Source organism: Giraffa tippelskirchi, chromosome 2 (genome assembly GCF_054371585.1).
Source record: "Giraffa tippelskirchi isolate mGirTip1 chromosome 2, T2T-mGirTip1v1.2.pri, whole genome shotgun sequence".
Taxonomy (NCBI): domain Eukaryota; kingdom Metazoa; phylum Chordata; class Mammalia; order Artiodactyla; family Giraffidae; genus Giraffa; species Giraffa tippelskirchi.
Genome location: NC_137276.1, coordinates 174130476 through 174143081, shown reverse-complemented (window position 1 = coordinate 174143081; position 12606 = coordinate 174130476).

The window sequence follows — 12606 nt, the reverse complement described above, 5'->3', positions numbered from 1 at the left end:
TAATGTAGTTGGCTATTTTCTACTGACTGTTTCAACTTCAAGGAAAGTGGGAAATAAGTCATGAGATGAAGCAAGGAGATGTTGGAGGTTAGAAAAGAAAAAAAAATCTGAATAGTTGTAGAGGAGGTTGGGAGAAGGAAGTGAATCACACAGATTGATTGCTTACTAGTGGTGAGAGCCCACTTGGGAGTCAAGATCATAAATTCGAAGTTAGTGTTGTTGTGTATTTTTCTCCAATTATGTTCAATAGCACAGGTGCAGTTTGAAGCAAAAACAGATTCCAGCATGAAATTTAACTAAGCGTGTACAAGAAAGCAAAAAAAAGAAAAAAGAAGAATTAAGAAAGTGATTTCAATGACTGAAGAACTCAGACGGATAAAGAGAAGAGTGCAGGTACCATGTGGGGTAGTAAAAAATAACACAACGGTGGGATCCAAAATTTGGAGACTTCACCTAGCGTCCAAGTATTGTACAGATTGGGATACTAGAGGAAATTGAGCTAGAAATTGAGAAAATGACGGACTGAGAATGGGAAGCAAGAAGATAAGATTCTAGAGGATCTGCAGCTACTGGTGATGAAAAATAATGTGAGAGTAAATGACTGAGGTTGGGGAAGAACAAGATACCTGCAGAGAGTTTCAAAAAACTGAGAGGTGAGGGTACTGGAAGGATCATCCCAGTGTACATAAAAATCATGAAGAATAAAGGTAATTATATTATTAGATGAGCCCAAAGTGCAAAGTCAAGAAAGGAGGGGAGGGCGATTTCCCTGGTGGTCCAGTGGTTAAGAATCCACCTTTCAATACAGGGAACGAGGGTTCAGTCCCTGGTCAGGGAATTAAGATTACACATGCCGTGGGGCAACTAAAGCCACAGACTGCAACAGACATCCTGCGTGCCAAAACTAAGACCTAATGCAGCCAAATAAATAAATAAATATTTTAAAAAAGAAAGAAAGGAAGGGAAAAATAGCTTAGGTCTTGGTAGATGTAAAGGGTCATAAAGGCTTCCCTTTATCCCTAATGTCATGGGATTCAAAGTTGAGGGAGTTTTAGGGAGAAGGAATAAAGAATGGTCTAAAAGTGGTGATGGGGAACAGCAGCTCAAAATGATTAGACAACCAGAGCTTATTGCGTTTATTAATTGCTGGAATATGTGCTCAGTTGCTCAATTGTGTCCAACTCTTTGTGACGCTCTGGACTGTTAGCCCCTCATGCTCTTCAGTCTGTGGGAGTCTCCAGGCAAGAATAATGAAGTGGGTTGCCATTTCCTCCTGCAAGGGATCTTCCTGGCCCAGGGATCAAACCTGCATCTCTGGCATCTCCTGCATTGGCAGGCAGATTCTTCACCACTGAGTCACCTGGGAAGTGATGAAGTAACTGTTGGGCTCAGTCTTAAGATACTAATATGTTTTAACTCATTTAATCCTTAACTATTCAATGAAGTAAATACTGTTATTACCCTTGTTTTAAAGACCCTGATACTGGGAAAGATTGAAGGCAAATGGAGGAGAACGGGGTGACAGAAGATGAGATGGCTGGATGGCATCACTGATTCAAAGGACATGAGTCTGAACAAGCTCCAGGAGATGGTGAAGGACAGGGAAGCCTGATGTGCTGCAGTCCCTGGGGTTCCAAAGAATCAGACACAACTTTGCAACTGAGCAACAACAACAAGGATGAGAAAATCAAGACCTAGAACTGTAACTTGCCCAAGGTCACACCAATAGACTGGCTCTAGGGGATGTGCTCTCTTTTCTTAAAACTTTTTCTAAAACCTTTTCATTTATAAATAATTTTAGAATTACAGAGAGGAGGCAGAAATAGTACAGTGAGTTTCCATAGTCCCTTCACTCAGCTTACTCTAACGTTAACATCTTGCATAACCAGAGCACTCATAAGAACTAGGACATGAGAGTCGGTACAAAACTATTAACTAAACTACAGACTTTATTAGAATTTAAGCAATGTTTACTCCAATGTCCTCTTTCTTGTCCACGATGAATCCAAGATCATGTTGTTGCCTTTAGTTTTGGTGTTTCTTTAGTTTCCTCTAATCTGTGATAGATCCTCATTATTCCCTTTTCTTTCATAAACTTGATGCTTTTGAAGAGTCTTGGTCAGTTATTTCATAGCAAGTTTCTTAATTTTGGTCTGTCTAGTGTTATCTCACAGTTAAATTCATGTTGTGGCCTTGGGCATGAATATCACAGAAGTGATGGTGTGTCCTTCTCAGTACATCGTTTGAGGGGGTACAAAGGTCATATATGTTATGACTGATGATGTTACTCTTGAGCACTTGGCTAAAGTGGTGTTTGTTAGACTTCCGTACCATAAAACTGTTGCTTCCTGACCTGCATACAGATTTCTCAAGAGGCAGGTCAGGTGGTCTGGTATTCCCATCTCTTGAAGAATTTTCCACAGTTTATTGTGATCCACACAGTCAAAGGCTTTGGCATAGTCGATAAAGCAGAAGTAGATGTTTTTCTGGAACTCTCTTGCTTTTTCGATGATCCAGCAGATATTGGCAATTTGATCTCTGGTTCCTCTGCCTTTTCTAAAACCAGCTTGAACATCTGGAAGTTCACGGTTCACGTATTGCTGAAGCCTGGCTTGGAGAATTTTGAGCATTACTTTACTAGCATGTGAGATGAGTGCAAGTGTGCGGTAGTTTGAGCATTCTTTGGCATTGCCTTTCTTTGGGATTGGAATGAAAACTGACCTTTTCCAATCCTGTGGCCACTGCTGAGTTTTCTAAATTTGCTGGCATATTGAGTGCAGCACTTTCACAGAATCCTCTTTTAGGATTTGAAATAGTTCAACTGGAATTCCATCACCTCCACTAGCTTTACTCATTGTGATAGTTCCTAAGGCCCACATCACTTCACATTCCAGGATGTCTGGCTCTAGGTGAGTGATCACACTATCGTGATTATCTGGGTCATGAAGATCTTTTTTGTACAGTTCTTCTGTGTATTCTTGCCACCTCTTCTTAATATCTTCTGCTTCTGTTAGGTCCATACTATTTTTGTCCTTTATTGAGCCCATCTTTGAATGAAATGTTCCCTTGGTATCTCTAATTTTCTTGAAGAGATCTCTAGTCTTTCCCATTCTTTTATTTTCCTCTATTTCTTTGCACTGATCACTAAGGAAGGCTTTCATATCTCTCCTTGCTGTTCTTTGGAACTCTGCATTCAGATGGGATATCTTTCCTTTTCTCCTTTGCTTTTCACTTCTCTTCATTTCATAGCTATTTGTAAGGCCACCTCAGACAGCCATTTTGCTTTTTTACATTTCTTTTTCTTGGGGATGGTCTTGATCCTTGTCTCCTGTACAATGTCATGAACCTCCATCCGTAGTTCATCAGGCACTCTATCAGATCTAGTACCTTCAATCTATTTCTCACTTCTACTGTATAATCGTTAAGGATTTGATTTAGGTCATGCTTCAATGGTGTAGTGGTTTTCCCTACTTTCTTCAACTTAAGTCTGAATTTGGCAATAAGAAGTTCATGACCTGCCTCTTGAGAAATCTGTATGCAGGTCAGGAAGCAACAGTTAGAACTGGACATGGAACAACAGACTGGTTCCAAATAGGAAAAGAAGTGCACCAAGGCTGTATATTGTCACCCTGATTATTTAACTTATATGCAGAGTACATCATGAGAAATGCTGGGCTGGATGAAACACAAGCTGGAATCAAGATTGCTGGGAGAAATATCAATAACCTTAGACATGCAGATGACACCACCCTTATGGCAGAAAGTGAAGAAGAACTAAAGAGCTTCTTGATGAAAGTGAAAGAGGAGAGTGAAAAAGTTGGCTTAAAGCTCAACATTCAGAAAACTAAAATCATGGCATCTGGTCCCATCACTTCATGGCAAATACATAGGGAAACAGTGGAAATAGTGACAGACTTTATTTTTGAGGGGCTCCAAAATCACTGCAGATAGTGACTGCAGCCATGAAATTAAAAGATGCTTACTCTTCGGAGAAAAAGTTATGACCAACCTAGACAGTATATTAAAAAGCAGAGACATTACTTTGTCAACAAAGGTCCATCTAGCCAAGGCTATGATTTTTCCAGTAATCATGTATGGATGTGAGAGTTGGACTATAAAGAAAGCTGAGCGCCAAAGAATTGATGCTTTTGAACTGTGATGTTGGAGAAGACTCTTGAGACTCCCTTGGGCTGCAAGAAGATCCAACCAGTCCATCCTAAAGGAGATCAGTCCTGGGTGTTCATTGGAAGGACTGATGCTGAAGCTGAAACTCCAATATTTTGGCCACCTGATTCGAAGAGTTGACTCATTTAAAAAGACCCTGATGCTGAGGAAGATTGAGGGCAGGAGGAGAAGGGGACGACAGAGGATGAGATGGTTGGATGGCATCACTGACTCAATGAGTCTGAGTAAACTCCTGGAGTTGGTGATGGACAGGGAGGCCTGGCGTGCTGCAGTCCATGGTGTTGCAAAGAGTCGGACACGAGTGAGCAACTGAACTGAACTGAACTGAAGCATAAAACTACTGTGTTTTTTCTCTTTTTTAATTGATAGATACCTTGCAAAATATACTTCAAGGCTATGTAAATATGTTTTTTTCCTCTCAACAAAGAGTCTGCTCATAACTACCATTCTATATTTCCCCTAATCAGAGTAATTTTATTGGGGAATTAAGAATGCATTAATAGAAAAGAGGGCATTTGATTTTAATCAGAAGCTAGATTTTCATAGCAGAAATAAGAGGGAAGAGTGTTCCTGGCTGAATAGATAGAATCAGCAAAGGCTCAGAAGTCTGATACCAGAGCAAGATCATCCATGCCTAGAATTCTCTGCTAAAGAACTTGGAACCTTTTCCAAGTACTTCATTTTCTTCTGTTTCCAACAAACTGCAATTTTGGTGTGGGGGGGGAGTCCTTCTTTTTAGAGTCTCTATCTTCATCTGTAAAAGGACCTCAAACAATCTCTAAGGCACCTCTCACTCATGAAGTTTTATGATTCCATGAATTGGTAACATGTTGATTCTTTCCATGGGCTTCCCTGGTGGCTCAGCTGGTAAAGAATCAACCTGCAATGTGAGAGACCTGAGTTTGATCCCTGGGTTGGGAAGATCCCCAAGAGGAGGGCATGGCAACCCACTCCAATATTCTGGCCTGGAGAAATCCATGGACAGAGGAGCCTGGCAAGTTACAGTCCATGGGATTGCAAAGAGTCAGACACTATTGAGTGACTTTCCCTTTCACTTTCTGATTCTTTCCATGCCATTGTATACATAGCTTAGTGGTTTTCAAAAAAAAATCTATCCCATGAGGCCACTTTCTCTTTTCCTCTCTTGAAATCTTACTCATAATCTGAGTTGTTTCAGCTGAAGTGGATGCAGGAACTTATTAGCCAGACTCTCCCTCCCTAGCCATCACCATTGCCTCCAATCAAAGAAAGGAAAAGAAAGGAAAGGGTTGATCAGTGAAAATGATGGATTCATGTCTGGACATAGTTATATTGATGAGATAATAGGATTTTTTAAAATCAGATAGAAAATATAGGGGTAGCTGTGAGGATCCCCTTGCTTTACTGTACAGTCTTCCATGGGTAGGTGGCAATACAATTAGAGACCAAGAACTGTTCCTTCTCCTGGAATCAGGAATTTAAAAAACTCTGAGATGGCAGTGGAGGCTTCCCTGGTGACTCAGAGGGAAAAGAGTCTGCCTGCAATGCAGGAGACTGGGTTCAATTCCTGGGTCAGGAAGATTCCCTGGAGAAGGAAATGGCTTATCCCCTCCAGTGTTCTTGCCTGGAGAATTCCATGGACAGAGGAGCCTGGCAGGCTACAGTCCATGGGGTCACAAAGAGTCGGGTATGACTGCACACACACACACACACACATGATAGTGGTAGACGGAAAAGAGAAAAACGACAAAGGATAATTGGAAAAGCAGGGCAGGATGTCAATAAATTGGCAGGAAATGTAAAAAGCACTGGTTCTGCCATGAATTTAGATACCCACCAGAAAGACCACCTTGATTCTTCCCTTAGGCATTGGGGAAGAAAAAGAAAGGGTTACTCAGATCAGCAGTTAATAAGGTTTCCTAAATCCACTCAATTCTATTAGCAAATGTGGCTTTGTAGCCAGGCTATATTAATAAAAATAATTTTACATTGCCTCATTTTTATTACTGAATGCTGTTATGCTTTATTTGAGAGCCCCAGACTGATCTTAAAATTCCAGATCAATAAGAGACAAACTATGATGGATTGTCACTAGGTTCTTGATGTTCTCCCTGAGCTTATTCTGTAATGACTCTCTGTGTACTGGGTGGTGCCTTTGATGGCTCCCTGGTGTAGACATATACAGCAATTTTGAAACCTTGCCAGTTTGCTGGACTTGTTACCTTAGATCACTTGTCTTTTTTAAAAACTAGCTAATAGTCTGTGTGAGTATAACCATTCTAATTTTTTCAAGTATGTTATCACAAATAACATCACAGTTTTTGCTTTCTGGGTTATCAGTATCAGGGATATTTTGTTTTACATTTGCATTACTTCGGGAAAGATTTAAGATGGCTTCAAGGGTACGTGCCATATATCAAGATAACATAAATTAGAAACAAATGAGAAAGAGAAAAGTTAACCATTGGGTCAGGACATAAATTAGAGTCAGAAATGAAACTAATGCAAAACCAGATTTCCAGTCTAAGCTTTCTAGAATCCATTTATATAAATTCTAAGACTGTAAGGGCTTAGGAAACAAGTTTGTCTCAGTGAGGAATAGACTTATTTCTCAGACTCTAAAACCATTTCTCTTGAGGATTTTTATGAAAACATGCCACATTATCAGGAACAAATTCTTCAACAACATTCTTATGTTTGAGGCAATGCATATTATAGGGCTGCTTCTTAAAAAAATCCCTCAAAAAAAGAAAATGTTCATGGTATCAAACTGGATACATTTTGAAAAAGCTATTCTAGAAGTCTTGGAAAGGGGTTGGTAATACAAAATCCATCAAGTTAGCAGTTCTGCTGGCTTACTTTAATCCAGAGGCAGAGTTTTACAGTATCTGGAGACACGGACGTACTGCAAACCATCAGGCTTTACCTGCTCTCTCAGCTAAGCTCATGAGGGCTACTGGGCAGCTATCATGCTATAGTCAGGGACATGGTTAGTTGGAGGGAACAGAGACCCACATCATTAGCATAAGAAAAGGATATAGGGATACAAAGAGGGCTCCCACAATTTAAATATGAGAAGTAAAAAGCAGCTGGGTTTTATGGGAAATGTATCTGAAAACTGCAAAGAAACAAAGGTGACTGATTGACCTGTTTCTTTCTCTGGGCTTACCCTATCATCTCCACCATTTTGTATCTTCTGTTTCCTTCTCATTAGAGAGGCTTTGCCACCGTAGCCCAAAACAGCTGCTCTAGCCCTCAGAATTAATAATTCAGCATCCATGGATGATAAACATCATCCATTTGAATTGCCCAAACCCAAATTCCCAGGAAAGGAACCTGACTCAGCTCTTCTTTTGGACCACCATAGGCAGCTGTTGAGCGTTAGAGAAATGACCTTTGATCAAGTGTTTCTTGGTCCAAAAAGTGTGTGTAGAGGTGTGGGGACACTCGGTACAGATCTTAGGTGTGACACTTCCAGGATAAGAGTTGTAAGTGAGGACAGGACCATCACTAAATGCGGCGTGCCACCCGGCTAGCCACACTTCTTAAGAAAACAGCCAATTGCTTGGTTGTGCGGGATGGGAGATTTTCTAGACAAGGCAAGCTAGGCCAAATCAATTCAGAGAAATCTGTTGGGGGGAGGAAGAGAGAATCATCCCTCGTCATAGCAGTGGCTACTGCGCGCTTCTAGTTTACGTCACTCAGGTGCTCCCATGCTCTGCGGCTTCATTTTAGTCCAAAAACAGAGGGAGAAACCACAGGCCTAATTGACACACGTTTTCATCATAAGTTCATCCTTAGCCCATTTATCCAAACTAGATGCCCTATTCATTGTCTAGTTATGTAAAGAGAAAGTGCGTAATAACCAAAGGGAACTTGTGTACTGTCTTCACTCATCGTACCCTTTTTGCTCTCCCTTCCCTGTGTATTACCTGGGTTCGATCCCTGGGTTGAGAAGATCCTCCAGAGAAGGGACAGGCTACCCACTCCAGTATTCTGGCCTGGAGAATTCCATGGACTCTATAGTTCATGGGGTCACAAAAAGTCAGACTGAGCGACTTTCACTTTCCCTTTCCCTCTGTATTAACTGGGGTGTGCATAATAGAGGTGGGGGAGGGGACAAAGGTCACAGATCACTGCTCCTTTCTCATCCCTTTTCTTTGATCAAACTCAAATCCAGGACAAGTTACTTGCTTAACTGCACATTTTCTAGCATTTAGGATTAACCTTTCTATCTATTAAAATATTTTAAGACAGATAGGTCTATTCAGTTAATCAGTGGTCTCTGAAGTAGCATATGTACAAGATGATTCAACAGAATGCAAAAAGAAAATATTAGAGTTTCTATTTATTTTTATTTCACTCTTTAAAAAGATTTATTATTACTGTATGTTTTAAATCACATACAGAACATTAGTATAGAAATGCAGCTACATACTTTATAAAAAATATACACTTTTGATGGTATGTGCTCAAAATTATTTTTTCTGGATTGAGCACACGAAATAAAATTTGGAGCCTACTGGCATCAAATTCTCAATAAATGGACATTATAGTATGGTTTTTATATCTAGATAAAGATGAATAGTTCCCATTTTGGGCCTGTGGCCAAATCTGACTTTAACATCCTCAAAGGACTTGGACCCATAGCACATTACATTATTCAGCACATTAGGCTTTCAAACCGCTCACCATTTATTTAAATGTTTATTTGGTATGAAACACTGTTTATTTTGTATGAAACACAGATTGGGTTATGGTCTTTTATTTATGTGTTTAATTTTGAATTAGAACTAGTCCATGATTAACACAGAGTGAGAGCCAGCTTCTGAGTATCAGCTTTCCTCAATTTACAGGGTTTCTTGGGATCCTTGTTAGAACAGTGAAGTTTTGAACAGGGAACCAGAAAGTTAGGCATCTGTTTTTGTGTGAGTGTGTGTGTGACCACTCCATTAGCTAATACGTGCCTTATGTCCTACAGTCAAATATATAGTCCCTCCACATGTATTACAATTCTTAATATATGTAGAGAGTCAATGATTGTTTAACTGGGTGGGGCTGAGATCTGAGAGGGCTCAAGGATCACTATGTCAGTGGTGAACAAGGGAACAAAGACAGAAGGCTGTGGGTGTGGGAAGAATGGACAGGCCCTAATGCTTAGGTGAGCCCTTTCCGTTTTATTCTTACAAAGATCCTGTAAAATTGGTGTCATTGTCATTAAACAAGTTGCTCCTTTCCTAAGAGCCTCAGGTTTCTCACTCAGATAATGTTACCTTGCAAGTAAGCGGTAGTGTTAAGATTTGAACCCATGACTCTCTGCTGTGGCACCTTTCCTCTCAGTAATTTAGATCTGCTCCAGAAACCCCACGTTGACACCCAAGACCATACTAATAAATATAGATATTACAAACTTAATACTTAGGAGACGTTTGGAAGTGGCACAGACTGTGAAGGATTAGAGTGAAGGATGGAATTAAAAGTACAAGTTTTAACATACTAAATATCACCCAGCATCAATATTTGTGGCTGGCTTTTTCTGAATTTGCTACTTGTGCCAGACAGGTGAGAACAGGCAATTTTTCTTCATATCTTTTTTTTTTTTTTTAATTCTTGATATCCTGTTTATCTCGTAAGACTATAGTGAATCCTCCTTGTCTTAATTTCTGTTGAAAGGTCTGGGCTGTGTGATTCTATCTGAGTTGATATGTCTTCTCCTCTGGAGTTCGTACTCTAAAATCACCTACAGCACTTTCCTCTTTGCTGATCTTTCTCCCACTGACCCTCTACAGCCCCCAAATCGGTGGTGCTAGTGGTAAAGAATCCAACTGCCAATGCAGGAGATGTAAGAGACATGAGTTTGATCCCTGGGTTGGGAAGATCCCCTGGAGAAGGAAATGGCAACCTACTTCAGTATTCTTGCCTGGAAAATACCATGAACAGAGGAGCCTAGCGGGCTATAGTCCATGAGGTCACAGAGTCATAAATGAATGACTAAGCACACATACCCACACACACAGCCTCCAAATTAGGAAAGTAATCTGATGAGTACCTAGAAAGAATATTTCTGGGCCCATAGATCTGTGATTTACTTTTGAATATTCAAAATACATTGCTTTCTCCCAAGTAGTAAATACAGTGACCTTAATGCTACAATCTTGAACATGTCTATATATATCTGGTGGCTTTCTGCTATGTCTGCTTGATGGCTAAGATGGGACCACACTGCCAAGAATTCTTTGTTTCCAGGTTAGGGCTGGCCACAAGAGACTCTGTATGCGATCTGGAAGGCAGGAGAAGCACAGCCATCCTTCTTCCTTGAAGGGAGGCACAGGTCAGGTGTGGTTACAGCTCACACAGGTTGCTGTTGATTCACTGGCTCCTGCATGTGGCTCTCATGCCTGCATAGCAGAGACCGTACGCCTTGCATGAATGATTTCTTAGTCCTTAAAAAACAATCAAGGCGACCTTTATAGTAGTCTAGTGCTTTAAATAGTGTCTTATTGCCCATTTCATTCAAAAATTTTCCATTCAACAGCAATCATTGAATACTTACAATGTGTCTGATCTATGAATTTCTATTAGGGATTCAAAAGAAATATAAGACACAGTTCCTAGTCTCAAGAAATTTATAATCTAATAGTTTTCTTTTTATGTTTAATATGCATTTTTTATTTTTCATCAATTGTAAGTTTCTAGAAAAGTTGAGTTTAGTACAAAGCTATTTTTTTTCCCTCTGAGCCAATAGAAAATGTTAGCAATACAATGCTTCATAACCCCTGAGTCCTTTATTGTGTGCATATATATATGTATATGTATGTATATGTATGTGTATATATATATATATATAAGTCTTCTATGTAACTTCACTATAATCATCAAATCAAAATTTAACATTGATACTTTGCTCCTATCCTATCTTCAGACCCCATTCAAGTTTCACCAATTATCCTAACAATGGTTTTTATAACAAAAAGAGGACATGAGTTGCATTTAGTGGTTATGTCTCTTCAAGTTTTCTTCAACCTAGAATAGTTCCTCAGTTTTTCCTGATTCATAATCTTGATAATTTTGAAGACTGCAGGCCAATTGTTTTGTAGAACACCCCTCAGTTTGGGCTTATCTACATTTCCTCATGATTATGCTCATCACAGAAGTGATGCTGTGCTCCTTCACTGCATCCTATCAGGAGCCCATGATTACTGATGATGTCCACTTCAATTCCTTAATGAAAGCAGTGTCTTCTAGACCTCACTACCGCACAGTTTCTCTTTTCCCTTTGTAATTAGTGAGTAATCACGGTGTGTGTGTGTGTGTGTGTGTGTGAGAGAGAGAGAGAGAGAGAGAGACAGGAGTGGGATGAGGCTTACCCTGAAAATATGTAAATATCTCATTCCTCATTAGATTTTCAACTTATTCATTAATTTATTTAGGTCAGTGTGATTCACCTATTTTATTCAATGATTTGTAATCTGTTGCTCTCGTACTTTAATGTTCAAATTATCCCAGATTTTTCCAGTGACAATTCATTCAAGCTTCTATTCTTTTCCTATGCTTCTCTTACTCTCAGAGCTTTTCTTTTTCTTTTTGGCTATGCTAGATCTTAGTTGCTGCACGGGCTTTTCTCTGCTTGTGGAGATCAGGGGTCACTGGTTATGGGCTTCTCATTGCAGTGGCTTCAGTTGTTGCAGAGCATGGGAACTGGGGTCTGCAGGCTTTCGTAGTTGCAGCTCCTGGGCTCGAGAGCACAGGCTCAACAGTTGCGGCACACGGGCTTAATTGCTCCAAGGCATGTGGGAGCTTCCCGGATTGGCGATTGAACCCGTGTCTCTTGCACTGGCAGACAGATTCTTTAACACGGAGTCACCAGAAAAGCCCTTGCGTAGCATTAAAAACAAAACAAAACAAAACTTTTTGACACAGTAAAATGCTCCAGGTTTATTTTATACTTTCTCTGCTCTGACCCGGGATTCAGCCAAGAGCCTTGGTTCCTTTTACTGAAGATTGGTATTTAGAAAGCAGGTTCTAAGAACTGGACTCATTACTTTGGGGTGTTACTGCTTTTAGGGGACAGTGCTAGGATTATGTCTGTGTGCACATGAGTACATGGTATACATTTAAATCTATGGTTATCTACTCTTACCTATCTGGTATCATTTATCATCTCTATTTATATCTGCCTTATAAAAAAAAAGTAAGTTCACACCAGTACCTCTGATTCCAACCTATCACAATAGAGTTCATTCTATTTTCACTATCCCCCCTTTCTTCTATGACAATGAGAAACATAGCTTCCATCATCCTCAATAACTTTATTTTTTGGGTCAATTACCCTCAGTGTTACTACTTTCCCACTGCCAGGGCCACACCGTGACACTAAGCTTCAGGGCCTCTCATGTGCCTGGACACCCATGAAAGCTGGGGTTCTAGCACCTTCCTGATGGG